The sequence below is a fragment of the Amblyomma americanum genome, chromosome 1 (assembly GCF_052857255.1).
Source record: "Amblyomma americanum isolate KBUSLIRL-KWMA chromosome 1, ASM5285725v1, whole genome shotgun sequence".
NCBI lineage: Eukaryota > Metazoa > Arthropoda > Arachnida > Ixodida > Ixodidae > Amblyomma > Amblyomma americanum.
Window position 1 is genome coordinate 135,421,973 of NC_135497.1, and position 16,258 is coordinate 135,438,230.

At 48.8% G+C, this 16,258-nt stretch overlaps 1 protein-coding gene across 4 annotated transcripts in view; it reads left to right on the forward strand.

Annotated features, from left to right (window-relative positions):
- LOC144113715 (thiamine-triphosphatase-like) overlaps window positions 1–16,258 on the forward strand; it is a 470,258-nt gene that overhangs the window by 134,026 nt on the left and 319,974 nt on the right. For all 4 annotated transcript variants that reach the window (XM_077646989.1, XM_077646990.1, XM_077646987.1 and 1 more), the window contains exon 2: window positions 1,527–1,658. The gene's annotated coding sequence lies outside the window, so the exon portion shown is untranslated. The remainder of the gene's footprint in view (window positions 1–1,526; window positions 1,659–16,258) is intronic.

Below are 16,258 nucleotides of genomic sequence, written 5' to 3' on the forward strand. Positions count from 1 at the left end.
AAATGCGTGAGGCGGAGAGAGAGAAAAAAAGGAAGAGGCAAGGCAGGAAGGTTAACTAGAAGAGTGTTTCGGTTGGCTACCCTGCACTGAGTGAATAGTATGAGGAGATGTAAAAGGCAAAGAGGGAACAGCTGAGGAGCACAATCGAACTCTGCTTAGGTACCTAAACAGATTCAAAGCGTGTACGTTGCAACTAGCCACCACATGGTGCTCTTGCAGCGAGAGCTGCTATACGCTCGTCACCCTGGCAACAGACGAGTCGCCTCGCTTACGCCGCTATCACGTGACCGTCCCTGCACGCACCCTAAGCTTTGCGCTTCGTGCAACCTTCGTCGTCATCAGGCGGGACGAGCTGCCGTAAGACGCCACCAAACGCTTCTAAACGACTACCGGGTGCTGCACGTAGCCGGGACGTGAGAACATGCCAACATGCGGCGGGTTGCAGACAGAGAGCACGCGCTCTGGTCGCTGCCCGCAAACGCGAGATCTGAAAACACCCGCAAGTCTATTGCCATACACCTCAATGACAAAAATTGACAGTGTTTTTTACATCGTGCTGCGTAATGCGGGAAACTCAGCCTGACCGCGCTGGCGACGCTCCACACTTCATTATTAGCACAGCTCGTGGCACTAGCGCCTTCGCTCCGCGGAAGCCACAGAAAATGTGCGTCTGCGTATACGGATGATATGTAATTATACGGAAAGGAGAGGCGTGGTACCTGCCTTACAGTGGGTGGACACTTAGACCGCGTCGCGATGGAAGGGGTTAAGGAACAGGTGAAAACGTCAAAGACTTAAACTCACGACGTATACGCCAGCTAGCTCTGGCTGGGTTTCGCGATTTGCGCGTGCCTAAACCATGTAAGATTTTATCCTCTCTCTCTTATCGTTAATTTATATGGACAGGAACAAGGTTTTATTAGTTCCATCGGTACCTGCGTCTCCGTTCCACACGGAACCGGTTTTTTCCCACTTTTGTTTTCTTTTTCCTCTGGGGTGTAATGTGACGCCACTTTTTGTAACAGTTTTTGGCGTTTTGGAGCCTTTCGGAAAATTTTGGATGCTTTTGCCACAAGCTATTTGGCGCAATCTGAAGCCACGGAGTCGAAATGAACACAGAGAATCGTTTTCATAATGCACGCCTCCACGTTTCACGGGTGCTCCGGTAAAAATGTGGTGTCGTTTGCTTGTTTGGCAGTCATAACGGCTTGCGAAGGCTAGATGATACTGATTAGTCTTCGTGACGACTTCTATTGACATATAGCTTTTTATGACATATAAAAAGTATCAATGATAAAATCAGAAAATTCGATCGTTTTGCTGCCCTTGATAAAGTAAAGCATTCACCTTTGCCTCTTAAAAAATAAAAGCCGAACAACTTCTTCTGTTGACAATTCTATAATTGGCGGCTCTTAATAGAGTACCCACGTCTCAGCTATGTGGCTACGCTTTCCTGCATGATGTACAAGTTTACAGAAAAAGAAAAAGAAATCAATGTTTTCAACTCCCTGTTTTCTTTCTTCCAGATGCTTCCCTAACTTGGAGCAGCGGGGGCGAGTCGAGGCATCCGTTTACGTCGTGACCTGGACGGTCGCCAGCCAGCGCGTGCACACTGCACGGCAAGGCGGTCACCATCGCCGACAGGAACTGGACGCCAGGTACGCAGGGCGCTACGACACGCAGCGCCGCGCTGCCTCGTGCGGCCGGGGCCACATCGCGTCGGGCAGTGGAGAGCGCCTTCCGTGTCACCCCGAAACCGGGCATCCTCTTCTTGCAGGATTTCTCTCAATCCCATTTCGGCGCCGCGCGTCTGCCGCGCTGACCGCGGAGCCGCGCCCGGCCGCGCTGCTCCCCGCGGGCTGGCGGACCTCCCACGTGGTCGGGGGCCCCCCGCGAAACGTGCTTTCCGCGCCCATGTTTGTATACAGTAATCCGTTCGCGCAGCCTGGCCGGCTCTCTGGTGAGAGCAGCGGCTTCCCCGTTGTGTGTATGTGCGTGTACAAACATGCACACGCACGCACACACATTGCAGGTGGCGTCGTTTAGCATTTAGACGAATCGCAGGACGGAACCGGAGTCCTCACCTCGAGGCCAACGTCGCTCGCAGGGCGTCGTGTACTGCAGCACAGCCGGTCTTAAGCTTCAGCAGTGGCGGCTGGCTTCGGGTCGTAAATGAAGCGCCGCTATTCGCATTTCCTCGAACGGACCGGACGGTGTTCCCGCTGCCATCATCTTCCGCACTCGCTGTCAGGAGGAGGCGGCTGGTGCCAGCCACGTGGCGGCCCTATAGCTTCGCCAGCGTCGTAAATAACTAAAGGAAGGTCGCCGTTAGCTGCAGCGCTGATTATGCCGGCGTGCCAAGTTCTTGCGATTGGCTTTCTCGAGATTTCCTTGCAAAAGCTTAGTGCGGAAGGATAGGTCGTAGACGACGAGTGGACGCTTTGTGTCTTTAACTGACGATCACAAAGTACGCATAAAGTCTACCAACGATCCCCAGTTTACTTATGGCTGTCGTAAGCAGTCGGCGCGAAATTTCATTTTCTCATGATTACATCGAAAATATGCCCTTGTCTTACGACACTGGAAAACCCAAACGGCCTTGAAGCGAACTGCGGGTGCCAGCAGAACGCTTGAAAGGAAACATTCGCCCTCAGTTGAAACTAAGCACCGTATGATTCTAGCTGCTAGGGTTCAGGCCGAAGCTCAAGAACTTTCTCCTCCTTGCTTGAGCTCGTAGGTTCTTGAAGCAAATGGCTCAAAGAACGAGAAACCTGAAAGTCCTATTCTCGTGTAAACAAAAATGCTTACCGAAAAAAAATTGACGGTCGCAAGGATCAAGCTACATTTGATGCATCCAAACTCGCAGGCTGTGCGCTACCACGATGGCTCATTAAGTTGAGCGCAACATTGATGTAACTGTAGTTTTATCAAATACATTATCATTGGTGCTTATCCCGTAGTTATAAGACACTGCAAAACCGAAGCGCTTATTTTGTCATTACAACCCCCTGAAATTTCAAAAACACCATCAGACGTACGCCAGATGGCTACTCTAAGTAATAAGGGAGTAATTACTCATTGGCATCCACCCAAGCGCAGCCATACGGCTACAAAGGAAGACTATACAGCTTTCTCAGAAACTTCGTAGTTAAAGAAAAATTCATCCTAGTCCGGGGTTCGAACCCGGGACCACCGCTACACCGGAGCAGTCGCTCTACCAACTGACGTAACCGGGACGGCAAGGATGGATAACAATGAGTAATTACTCCCGGCTTATTACAAATCTACTCCACCTTGGGGAATTCCCCTAAACATTTGACCGCTACTCTAAGTATTGATTATAGCAAGAGTGGAAGCAGGAAAAGTATTCATTGTATTTATTGCGCTAATAACAGCAAAAATAGCAGGTGCAACAGAAAATAGGAAAAAAAAATCATCTCACACTTTCTTCATGTGTTTACTCTGCGCACTAGTTATCAACCGCGTGTACACGTGCTTTTCGATCTGTATAGTAAACTCTTTAAATTCAACGGAACGGCACATGGAGGGACGCAAAGTGCATTTAATATCGCATTACTAGCAGATAAAAACGTTCACCGCGTACAAAGCTGTCAGGTACTGTGTCAGGGGATTTAGCCGAGCAATTCCTGCCATCTGAAACACACACACACACAAAAACAGGATATGCATATTATCTAGGAAGGACTGGCCTGTCTAAGTTGAGCTTGACGCACAGAGACCTGCTAACAGCGGTCAGCTGGACTAAGAAACGATACACTAAAACAAGTTGCAAAGCGAAAAAAAAAAACTTCACTGTTCACTGCACATTCTTTGACAATTTTTCTTAATATGCCACTCCACCTGGCTGACAAAAAAAAAGATATATGAAGAAGCACCACTAGGTCTGGCTTTAATTTTATAGCGACAGCTACACGAGTGACTTTCTTCGAAGTGAATGGCATCGCCATTGCCATGTTATGTTTTAAGCAAAATTCTTCTGCTGTCCAAAGACTCCGAACATACTGGTAGCCATGCGGGCCGGAGCCGTCAGGCACATATGAGGTGCAGAGTAAGCGCACTTTTCAAAAGGGTCAGGGGCGGATGAAGGCGAAGGCACGGTACAGCTATTGTCAATTCTTCGCCGTAGACGAAGTTTTTAAATGGAGTTTTTGAGTTCGGTCCATGAGGCAGAAGAGTTGAACTCACCGAATGATAGATATTCGGGATTTCGACGTCGTGAGGGCGCTGGCAACCGCGGGAATGACCTCCATGGCGCAATGCAACCACGCCGCAAGTGCCATCAGCGGTATATACAGTGTCTGAACAATGCGCGAGTGTTAAAACTAACTATCATCTAGCTGCATTGCACAGTACAGTACAGCTTACTGTTGACTGAACTTTGCTACCATAATACGTGCAGTGCGACGAGAAAGAGATTAGTGCTTTTCGACCTCACGTGCTGAAGCGGCAACACTCACCGAGGAACACTTTAAACGCCCGGGCTGTATTCTGCAAGACACAGGAGCTGTGGCCAACGCCTGTTGAACGTCTATGGCTTGCTCTTGCAGCATTTGGCGGCTCTTGGCTGCCATCGGGCGTCGGTAAAACGCGTCAAGGCAAGCGCACGGATCCCGCAGTGAAGCCACTTGCAGATTACTGACTTCTTAAAAATTGAGAAATAGTCACACCAACAAATAATTCCTTTTGAGCGCATTTCCGAAACCGCAAGGTGAATCTTTCGCTATAACTTGAGGTTGGTCGGAAAAGCAGGACTTCATGGCAGCAGTGGCAAAACCAGAGTTGAAATGCTGACAATTATTCATGCAACTTTCTCGTTAATTGCAGAGGTTTCAGTTTTTCTCTCCTATAACACCCCTACTATGTCTGCACGTTACCGCAACCGCAGCGCAAGGGGCGTACAGTCCTGGCCATAATATTACGGAGCATGCTTCGGCGACCAAACTCGTGTCACGCCTTGCCTGAAAAGAATGAAGAAGTACTTTTTACACATGTTAGCAGATGCCGCTGTGCGCTGCCGTATGAACCGTAGAAAGCATCATATCTTGATACATTTTCAAACGCAGAAGCGGGCTCCTTAATACTTTGTCCTTACCTCTACGTAGCACTGCAGCAACCACATTTTCACCAAGAGTTATTGAAATCATTTAAGAAATAAAGACTGTAAATATTACCAGAAATTGCTATTTACGTTATTCTTCCGTTTTCTGTTGGCTACTTCAAGAAAGTGGCCTGTGGATATTGCGCTCTTTCTCCTTTCTCGTTCCCTGTCGCTGATTATGTTGAGCGCGTTGTTTTTCTACCATTTATAATGCGAAATGCTCAACTTGGTCTCTCTGGCAGTGGTAGGTGCAGTTTATCATTGTGCTATTGTCTAAACAGGGAGCATTTATCTGTGAGTTTTCCAGTGCACATCTTGCTGACTGGCGCTTCGACCTAATAGGGAACCATGGTATCGCATGCATTTGTCCATTGAGGCTACACTTGGTTCACTGTCTTCTGATTTGAACCACTATATTAACAGAAGTACTGAAAACATTCGCCAGTTGTGTCCATCCACACAATAAATGAGCGTCTATTTCCAGTGCAAAAAAGACAAAAATATAACAAGAAAGGCGAGAAGGCCCACCAGAAGAGGAGTCCGGTTGGCTACCTTGTACCAGGGAAATGAAAAGAGGCGGTTTCATGGGCAACACGGAAAAGAGTGACAAAGGGCCTGGAGGACGTGAATAAGGGACTTCGGAAAGCTGCGGCACTTTCACAACTTGTCGCACGTGATGGCGCCCTCAGGAACCGGAACAGTGTCTTTCGAGTCTTCAGGATTAACGAACACCCGGTCACCACCCGGTGCTTTCGACCTCCATAAGTGGACAAGCATCAAGATGGTTTAGTGCACAGCACAGCATTTGTCTTCTATCGCTGAGCAAAGGTTATACAAAACTACATGGGCGATCGTCTCATCACAGACATGTTGTGCGACTGGGTGGAACAGACAACGTAGCACTGTTGCTTCACGCAGTGGTATAGCGAGGCGAAAAACGGAGATGTAGGTGATACCCAGGGAATGCAGTGCTGAATTAAAAACCTGTATTGATTTTTGTGAGGCAAGCGTTAAATCTTATCCTACTGGCTGCGCCCACTCTTCATCGGGAAGGATTAGGGACGGTGGCCTCGTTCGCGCAGTGGCTTCCTGTGATTCAACCGCGACCCGAAGCCATTCGTGCAGTTCTGGGTGTCCCTTGGTGGTGGCACTGTGATGGAGAAGTTCAGATACCAACTATTTATGACATCCGCTGCGAGGTACAGCTTCTATAGGCTTTGGAGGGCTGCTTTAAAGGCAAAGAATACTGACCATTGATGAGGGCTCTCCTAGTAAGGTCAGAACTCTGTTACGCGGTTCGCAGTTGGAGATCAAGCCTGAAACTGATTTCGGGGCAAGAGTGAATTGGCCCCGCCGCGGTGGCTCAGTGGTTAGGGCGCTCGACTACTGATCCGGAGTTTCCCGGTTCGAACCCGACCGCGGCGGCTGCGTTTTTATGGAGGAAAAACGCTAAGGCGCCCGTGTGCTGTGCGACGTCAGTGCACGTTAAAGATCCCCAGGTGGTCGAAATTATTCCGGAGCCCTCCACTACGGCATCTCCTTCTTCCTTTCTTCTTTCACTCCCTCCTTTATCCCTTCCCTTACGGCGCAGTTCAGGTGTCCAACGATATATGAGACAGATACTGCACCATTTCCTTTCTCCCAAAAAACCAATTAAAAAAAGAGTGAATTCGCTTGCCTTTTCCGTCAGCACGGGATTCGCACCGTGCGATTTGTTTCAATTTCCAGAAATGAAAGTTGCACGGGCATTGATTTCTGAGAACTGAAATTGTCCTCACTGCATATTAAAAGCACAGGAACGCAGCAAGCAACACAAAGTGGCATTGCTTCGTTCTGGACCTGTTTGCTTGTAATACCAAACATAGTACCTTTAAGTGTTGTAACCGGAATAGATATACGCAACCCGTCTGCGAATAGAGTCGTAGAAATTCTCTCACTAACCTCTTTACCACTTTATCGTCATAATTTGCCTCGTAAGAATCGCTTGGCTTTCTGTCGAGCACACGACATGCACACGAGAAAACTTTATTTGGACTACGGTATACTGTTACAGAACATAGCTCGCCAGTTCCTTCTTCACACTATAATTCCCTCTTCTACTATACCCTCGAATGAAGATCTGTCGTGGTTGTCAAGTACGCGTGCAGGCCAACAGAGAATAAAGGAAGAAAGATCTCGTGAAGGGGGTACCAATTTTGTTCCAACAAAAAAAAAAAAGTGGCTAACGAGCTATCCCTGTAACCTCGGTTTGCGACGAACACAGAGAGGCCGTAATCGTGCGAACGAGGCGCCTAACGCTCCCACGTGTCTGCGCTGCGGCAGGGACCAAGCGCCGCTGATCACTCAGTGGCCGATCTGGGAGGATATCTTCGCGGTAGACCAGCACTGGCCGCGCGGAGCTCCGGAAGGTGTGAGCCCCGCTGAAAGACAATCCATTCGCACTGCCAGGCGCAGCGGCTCGGAACACAAAGGAAGGCGTTGATGAGCATTATTGCGTGGAGAGCCGGCCGCCTTGTCTGGCGTGTAAATCACGCCCATCGCAGGCGAAACAAAGCCAGCGTCCTCGCTCAACCCGCCCCTCGCCGGCCCTTATCGCGGTATCACACGATAGAACAACACAAACGGTCGCCGCGCCATTAACGTCGCTGCAGGTCTTCCCTGCGCGATCCCGCCAGATTTCTATCGGTCACCGCGAAACAATAAAGCTGTGCCGGGAAGTCGCGCGGCGTGGCCGCAAAGGAGTGGACTCCCCCTCCCTTCGCGCGCGGTCTCGCGGCCCGCGACAGCAGCAACAACAGCTGGCGCCGGGGAAGGCTCGCGCCGGCCTGGACCAACAAGGGGGATAAGCGGACGGAGCCCAGAAAGAGCATTCGGCGAATATTACAATTCTGGATACGCGAGCTCTTCGCCGTCACGCTAGAAGGAACTTTCTTAGTTTTCAGCTGGACGAATAATTAATATATTTCTTTCCCTCGTACGCGAGTGCCGAAAGGAAGGTGAAAGAGAGAGAAAAGAATAGACCCCCCTCGGCGGACCCCTCTAGCCAGGCGGGCCCGCTCAAGCCTTTCCGGACAAAGGGACGGTGGGGTTTTCAGCAAATTCGCGATGGTTATCCGGCCAAATGAGCGGGTGTACACGTATCTCGCGTAATGAATTCGCCGTTTTCGTCTCGCTGTGTCCCCTTATCTGCCTTCCTTCTTAGTAATAGCCGGACGTGGCGAAGGGAACGCGCCGGCACAGCCAATGAACGAGCCGTTGCAAAGTACGAGCCAATGCGAGAGCGGCCCACCGGCGCGGTCTTGAGTGCTCCGGCTCGAAAGGCAGGACACCAGAGCAGCGTCATTGCCCTCAGAGGCCAGGTTATGCAAATCGTGCGTCGCGGCAACTGTTGTCGCAAGCAGGTTTGCTAGAGATAGCTCGCATGGCTTGAATGGGTGTCGTGTGTACGCTCGCCTGTAACAGATGTTGGCATTGATCTGTTCGCCCCTGATCGCTAAGTGAGCGCAGTAGTTGGCTGTTGAGAAAAATGGGGCGAGAGTTTGAAAGCTATACTTCATAGGGATGTCTGAATCGTTTATTTGCGCGAATAGGAGCCAAGAAAAAAAGATTAAAATATAAAAACAACTAAGGATGTAAAATCGCATCAGACTACGTTGCGCATTTCTTTCTGCGTTATCTATATCTATGAAATAAATACGCTAATATACTTTTTAACAGTAATATGATAACTTAATTCCTTAGTTCTTGAACTACACATTATAGCGAGAACAACCCACTGCTGCAAACGTTGATTTACTTCTACTTTCTCTTCTTGTATTGCTAATAAGTTGACAGTGGTTTCGTCTTGAATTTATTCTTTTCGGAGACATATTTTTGCGTTCCACAGCTGCGGGTAATGCATAACGTTTTCCTTCTCCGGTATCTTTCCTTTTTGTACACACGCAATACAGTGTGCAGGAAATGGGGAAATCGTGCATTAAATTATGAAGATATTTTTTGTACAAAATAGTGCGATTTACCACTCTGCTAAAATTCCGTATTTTCTACATTATCTGTCTCTCTCTCTCTCTCTCTCTCTCTCTCTCTCTCTCTCTCTCTCTCTCTCTCTCTCTCTCTCTCTCTCTCTCTCTCTCTCTCCCCCCCCCCACCTTTCTTTGATGTGAAGGGAAGCAAACAGGACTCTTTGACTGCTTTATCACTTTTTCTTCCATCTCTCTTCCTCTCCCTGTTGCCCAATCGAACTCGCTGAGCTTAACACTGCAGGCAACATCTTACAGGAAACTAAATAATAAGAGCTTTTTCATTTCCGTATCACATTCGGTACAAAGTTCTGTTATCCATGAAAAATTATTCATTAGCGCCCGTAATATCCTCACCCGATTTATAAGGAGCAAAAATGAAGTTGTGTCATATCTTTGGAGCTGTACATGTGGCATTAAACTGTCCATGGAATACACGCCATCTTGGCTGTCACTTGTATGGGAATGCAGCGGACTGCGGCCCTGCAGCTGCATCCAGCGGAGGGCACTTCCCCGTGCATGCCCAGTTCCACAAAGACCATGCACTCTAAAGAAACGTGTGCCTTTATTATTGATTTGTTTATTTCAAAAAATACTGCCAGCCTTAACTTAAAGGCTTAGGTAGGAGTGGTCAATGCAAAAGGTTCAAAGAGAACACAGTATAAATGCATATTAAGATATTCTCAACACAGGTTGCGCATACAAAAATGGATAGAAATCAAGGCTACTTGTACACCACGGGTGTAAAAGAAAAGCGCACATCATGCTAACACGAGAAAAATAAATAAGCAGGGCGCTGTTTAACCACTGCGCAAAAATATTTCACATATCTGAGTTTTGCTTGAGTACGCCGCAAAATGACTCGACCGAGGGCGTCTTTGTGTCTATGCGGCCAACACTCTAATAGCCCCTTAAAATAAGTCTGAGGTTTACTGAAACACCCATAAACAGGTGTTCCAATTACATTTGCTTAAATTTACAAACTGCTTTGCAGTTGCTCGGCACCGATCGCGTTTAACACCGCTGGTCATCTAAAGTTTTGACAAGAGGACTTGTCGAAACTTCACCCAGACGAAGACAAGTCCTCTGGTCGAAGCGTTGGCTAAGCACAGGCACTTTTCACCCTTGTTCACCTTGTTTGTACTGGTTATTTCAGTTGTTCATGCAATCTTGAAAAACCGCTGGTATCGCTAAAGAATATTTATCCACGGCTTGTCTCAATATTCACTTGTTTTATGGTTAGGTTATCGCAGTCACGATGATAACCAGGCACTTGTCTTTTAAAACCTACCTGTTCGTCGCCTGCAGGACTTATCATATCACAAAGTAGGACACAGCAGCAATGCGCTTGCTATATACGTACAGAAGTCTCTGGATCCCCTGCTCGAGCCAATGGCACTGAACGTTTGCTATAAGATAATCTCATATAACGGCGACGACGCAGCTGAGGACCTCAGCTGCAGACATCAAACTGCAAGCATCCTTCAGCAGAAAATCGCATTCACTCACACCTTATCATATACACGTTTAACGGACAGCTGCACAACTGCTCAGAACTGTTCAGAAAACCACCACTGTCACTCCCTTACACACCCTTGCTACCAATGGAGGCTCTACACCCTTGGACCTGAGCACCATTGAAGGGTGCATTAAATGTGCTGATGTCCTCAGAGCACTCTTATCAAATCAGCCAGAAAAAAAGCAACATTTTGGGTGGAAAGGTACCTTGAGCATGCTTCATAGGTTCAATATTTTTTTCACAGTGTATCGACATTCCACAACTTTTGGTGCACTGGTGCTTAATGATTAAATTTTAATTTTTCAAAGTTGACGCGTTACGTTAGCTTAATTTTTACCTTTCACAGGTGTGCCTGTTTCGCCCAAACTGAAGCTCGTTACTGCACCATTTGCAAGCTTTTCTCAATTTGTCTTGAATGCCTTGCGGTTTGCCATGTCAACTAGCAGTAACACCTGTTGCGTTGAGTACGCATTCAAGCGAATCACGGTAGGCTTTGCTGTCTTGCCGTTTTGGCGCAGAATTTCGCAGCATAATTTGTACTGTCCTTGTGTGGCTGTGACCTGTCCTAGAACGTGCTACGCTGCTGCTGTGAGCCAGTTCATACTGTAACGTGCTTTCAGCAGCGCAATATACTGCATTTTTTTTCTTACTGCCGAGAACTGAGCCATAAAATCTCTCAACGCGGGATAAATTCAGCTCAGCGTATGGTGAAAGCAATCTTTCCTCCTTCTTTTTTTCTTGCTGTGACCATGAGTAATATGTTAGAGGAGAGCTCCTTTTGGCTATACTGAACTGAAGAGGTTTCATGCATTACTTCACCAGCGTCCGCACATCTTAACGACCGCGCAGCGAGGGGTCAGTTCATTATACTAGGCATCTTAGCAGCGATAATATTGGTCTTTTCTGTGTATAAAAAGTAGGTGTGAGGGTGTTCAATCCGACTTGTTGATACACTTTACCAAACAGAAATTGCGTTGAAGACAGGCAAAGTGAAAAATGTGAAACTGCTCTCAGGCTCTCACCTTCCCTTCGACTTTTGCACTCACCCGCGCTTTACTCGAAAAGACGCGCAAGGACCACATTTCGGACCGCAGAAAATGGGAGCTGATCAAACAGACTAGCGCATGAGCGAACTATTGGGGCATCGTCACCTCGAAGATGTCCTACTAAAGCCATAAGCCAAAGTCACCCAGGCGCAGCCATTCTTATCTGCTATACCGCGCTCTACGAATGCTTCAAAATCGGGCTTCCACTGCGATTTACCTATCGCGCCTCCTCCGACACACACAAAATTATCGGGGTGGAATGTTAACCACGACAGCTACATCTCATCTTGAGAAAGCGCCCACCTAGATCGCATGATCATAGATGGCAGCAAAATCCCCAGAACCCCCACCCCGTGTTCACGTGGTTCTTATGGTTCAGACTCCCCTTAGTAAAAAATTCTCACCATCGAACAGATGGACACTGGTTTGATACACGTTGTTTGAAAATTCTGTGTGTTTGTGAGTGAGCAAAGTATTATTGACTTCCGTATAGCCTTTTTTTTTCGCCCTCATCTGGAGTAGCAAGCCAAGAATTGCCAGGCACACCTCTCCTTAATCATTAAAATGTGTCTCTCTCTCTCTCTCTTTTTTTTTTGGCTACCGCATACAAATGCGGCGGTGTTTACCCCATAGAAATCCCCCTGTACAGCTATCGTGAAAAACATTACTAAAAAACAGGAATAATGAACATTATATTGAATAGCGGCATATCATGCTCCTTTTCATAATTGCTACTTTATCTGAATGATGCATGTATTTTTTAACTGAAAGCATTGCTCAGGGGTCGTATTTTTTGACGATTATTTTCCCAATCAGCGATGGACATTCTTTCTCGTTCGTTATCCCGAGGACCAATCGGCCTCACATATGCCACTCTGCGCCATCTCGGCCACGATGCGCGTAATGAACTAAGGAACACTTCTTTGCCGCTACAAGTAATCATGGCTCGATTGTGTTGCACGCCCCCTCCATAGTGGATATGCAGTCGGCTGACGCCACTCCTGAAACCAGAAAAATCTCCTCTAGAGCTGACATCATACAGGCCAACCGCTCTGAACATTCGCATGGAAAGGATAATGAAAGTATCGTTCTGAAGGGAATCAAGTGGTAAATTATAACATCTATCCCAGTGCCAGCGCGGGCCTTCTGCGCGGCCAGTTTTCTAAAGACAACATCACTGATCTCGTCAAAACCGCGCACCAAATGCCCGAAGAGCATTTCCGTGCCACTTCTTCTCGGTGTCAAAGGTGCGTATGACAGCTTGGCTGACGATGCCATTCTCGATACTCTGTCGTCTATTGGAATCGGTAGTCGGGTGCTTGTGTGGATACAAAGCTATCTGACCAAGAGATACTTTTTTTATTCGGTGCTGGGGTTGTCCGACGACTGAGCTTCATACCTACCACGACGATCCAAAGGGTTGACTTCTCGGTTCTGCTTTGTTTTCTGTTGTTGGGTCTCTCTCTCTCTCTCTCTTTCTGTTCCCGGTGCACAATTTTGTCCATTTATCATCGGTTGCTGTTGCCAATGACATCAGGGCAGGGGTAAGGAAACGATTACATTCTAAATCTATTTCGTTTCGTTCTTCGACTCTAGCCGTGGTGCCGGCATTCCCTCGTCACCGCCGGCGCTGGATCAGCTGGTCGGCGCGGTGGAGGACAACAATGAAGCAGAATCCAGTGAAAATAATTAGAATATTATACCTGCCCAGGGCTAATACCGACGCCACCTTTGATCGTGATGCCAGCAAGTCCAGCCAGGGTTTGGAGATAAAAATCTCCCCCTCCCTTCCCTCTCCCTCGTCACCTTTCTTTCACTTTCCCATTTGCTAGCCTTCGCGCCTCTTCCATGCGTGCAGTCCCCTGGCCCCCTGGTCTCGTTTCAATTCCCCTCAGGTAGTGTTTGTGCAAAGATTACTTCAGCCTTTGGATGTAAACATTTATGATATCCTTCCTGCGCTTCGCAATGGGCCCGCTATCCACATTGTTTTCGACGACATATTCCCAAAAAATGCAAAACTTTTGCCACCGAGTATTCTAAATGGTCTACTAGAAGATCATCTGAGGACCCTACCTACAGATATAGCAATAGCCACTGACGCATCGCAATGCAATGAAAAAGCAGGTGTGGGAATATTTTGCTCGCATTTAGACTGGTCTTTTTCACTGCGCCTTCCAGATTTCACCGTTATTTTTCAAGCAGAGTTTCTAGCAGTTGTACTTGCTCTACGCAAGCTAGACCCCTCTATTACAGCAGTTGCAGTAATTACTGATTCTTTATCTTTGTGTTCGTTCCTCGCTGCTCATGTTGCCGGTCCCATTTTAACAACTTTCTTATCCCTACTTCCTCCGCATTTGAGCCTTGTTCATTTAGTATGGGTTCCCGGTCACAGCAGTGTGACAGTAAATGAGATTGCTGGCAATCTCGCAAAGGCTTCCCTCAGCGGCTCCGTGTTGCCAATCATCCCGGCTACAGCCTATATTACAGCATCTAGATTTCGGCGACGTGCGTTTTTAAGCACGCAAGACACAACACTTTTAACATCAGCGGATTATGAGCACCTTAAATATTATTAATAAACAGGAAAATTTGTTGCTCTCGGCAGCTTGAAGTATCACTGACGAGGCTGCGCTGCCGCATCCCCCCTCTAAATTTCTATTTACACAAGTCGGGTTTGGCGCTCTCTCCCCTTTGTGCATTTTGCCGTGAGCCTGAATCTATAGAACATTTTTGGCTGTATTGTCGCCGATTCAACTCTCTGAGAAAAAGGTTGCTGGAGGAGCCCTTGCAGCATATTGGCCTTAGTTTGAGCAGCCCGCTCTTGCTATCATTTGGCGCCACCACATTTGGGTTCAGCCACAGATCTGTTTGTTCCGCTGTTCCAAATTTCCTGATAGAATCTCACCGGCTGCCTTGCTAAGTGTTCCAAACTTTTATTTTCTATCAATTATTACATTTTGACTTAATCATTATTATTTAATCCCTCTCTTTATTATTATTCTTATAATTTTGAAATCAAAACTCTCATCCCTTTTCTGTTCATGAGGAAGAATTCACCGGTGTTGCGCTCCCACGTGCTTTTCCTTTTTATTAACTGCGTTCAGGTGAACAGCCACCCGATTCTTGGCCGATCCCCCAGTGTGGGTATGTGCCATCTTTTGATAGGCTAACAACAACAAGAACTTTCAGCAACAGACCAGGCCAGCAACGTCAACAACCCGCTCGGCCGGCTTACGAGCCGCGGCTACCGGGACGTCCAATAAATGTGGTTCACCCTCCACATTCTGGTGACACCGGACGACAGCCCCGACGCACGCAACGCCGCTTCCACCGGCTCTGCGCTCCTGCTCATCCTGTTCCTCCACTTGGCCTTGCCGCTGCACGGCCGCAGTTCGCACCCGGCTATTCGCCGCCATGTACGCACCTCCCATCACATCCGGTGAGCTCCTTCAGCCATATCAGCGCCCCTACCTTCCTCGGCTGCCCGGCCTGCCCGCGTTTTATGCCAGGAACCCCGTTTTGTGGCTGGCGCTGCTGGACTCGCACTTTCATGTCAACAACGTGTCCAGCCAGCTGCTGCGCTATCAGCACGCCAGCCGCGAACTCCCACCCGGTCTCCTGGCACAGCTGCGGTTGCCGCCTCCTGGCGCCGACATATACGCCGACTTCAAGAAGGGCCTGACGGCATATTTTGGCTTGGAGCTCCCGCCGACTCTCTGCACTCCTGTTCCGGACTCGAAAGCTGCGGCGTCACTCGACTCACCGCCCCTGGCCGCATTCTCGACCCGAGCTGCTTCGCTTTTCCCTCCGCCAGCTGATGCACCGGAGCCGCTCACCACACCGGTGTGTCCACTATTGCCGCCACCGAATGAGCCCCCACTCACGGTTCGGCAAGTGTCACGCGAGGACGCGCCAGTCTCTTGCCAAGCTTCTCAACCAGCTGCCTCAAACTACACCCCGATCTCTCTCAAGTTTGCTTCACCGGCCTCTATGGACGGCCATCCACCTGTGATCTCCCGTCCCACGGCTCCTCCTGCCCAGCCCTGCTTTCCAGCTGTGGCGCCTACCCTTCGGCCATCACCAGCAGCACCCTCTCTCGACCCGGGCCTCAATTCGCTTCTAGCCCCAAGTTCGCCTGCTACCTCAAGCCCCACCACAGTGAGCTCAACTGTCCTTCCTGTCGCGCGGCACGCATGGACGCCTCCCCAGGGCCTTGTCGCGCCTAACGCGCCACCTGAAACGCCTGCCGCACATACCTGCCCACCTGGCGCCTTTTCCAGTGCCTGTGCCTCCGCGACAGACCAGACAGCCTCAGCAGGTGGTGGCATGCTTGCGATGCATTGCAGCGTGCCCCATCCAACACCTTCTATGAACTCGGCCCTACCGTATCCTTCCCATTCCTACAAATACTCCCCGGATTTGCTTCTTGTGCCCCCAACAACCGGTCCCAACGCCACGGTGAGCTCACTTTTGCAGCCATCCGGTACACCCCGTTGCCCGTTTCGACTACTACCTAAAGGCAGCACGTGCCTCACGCCGCAGACCTCACGCTCAG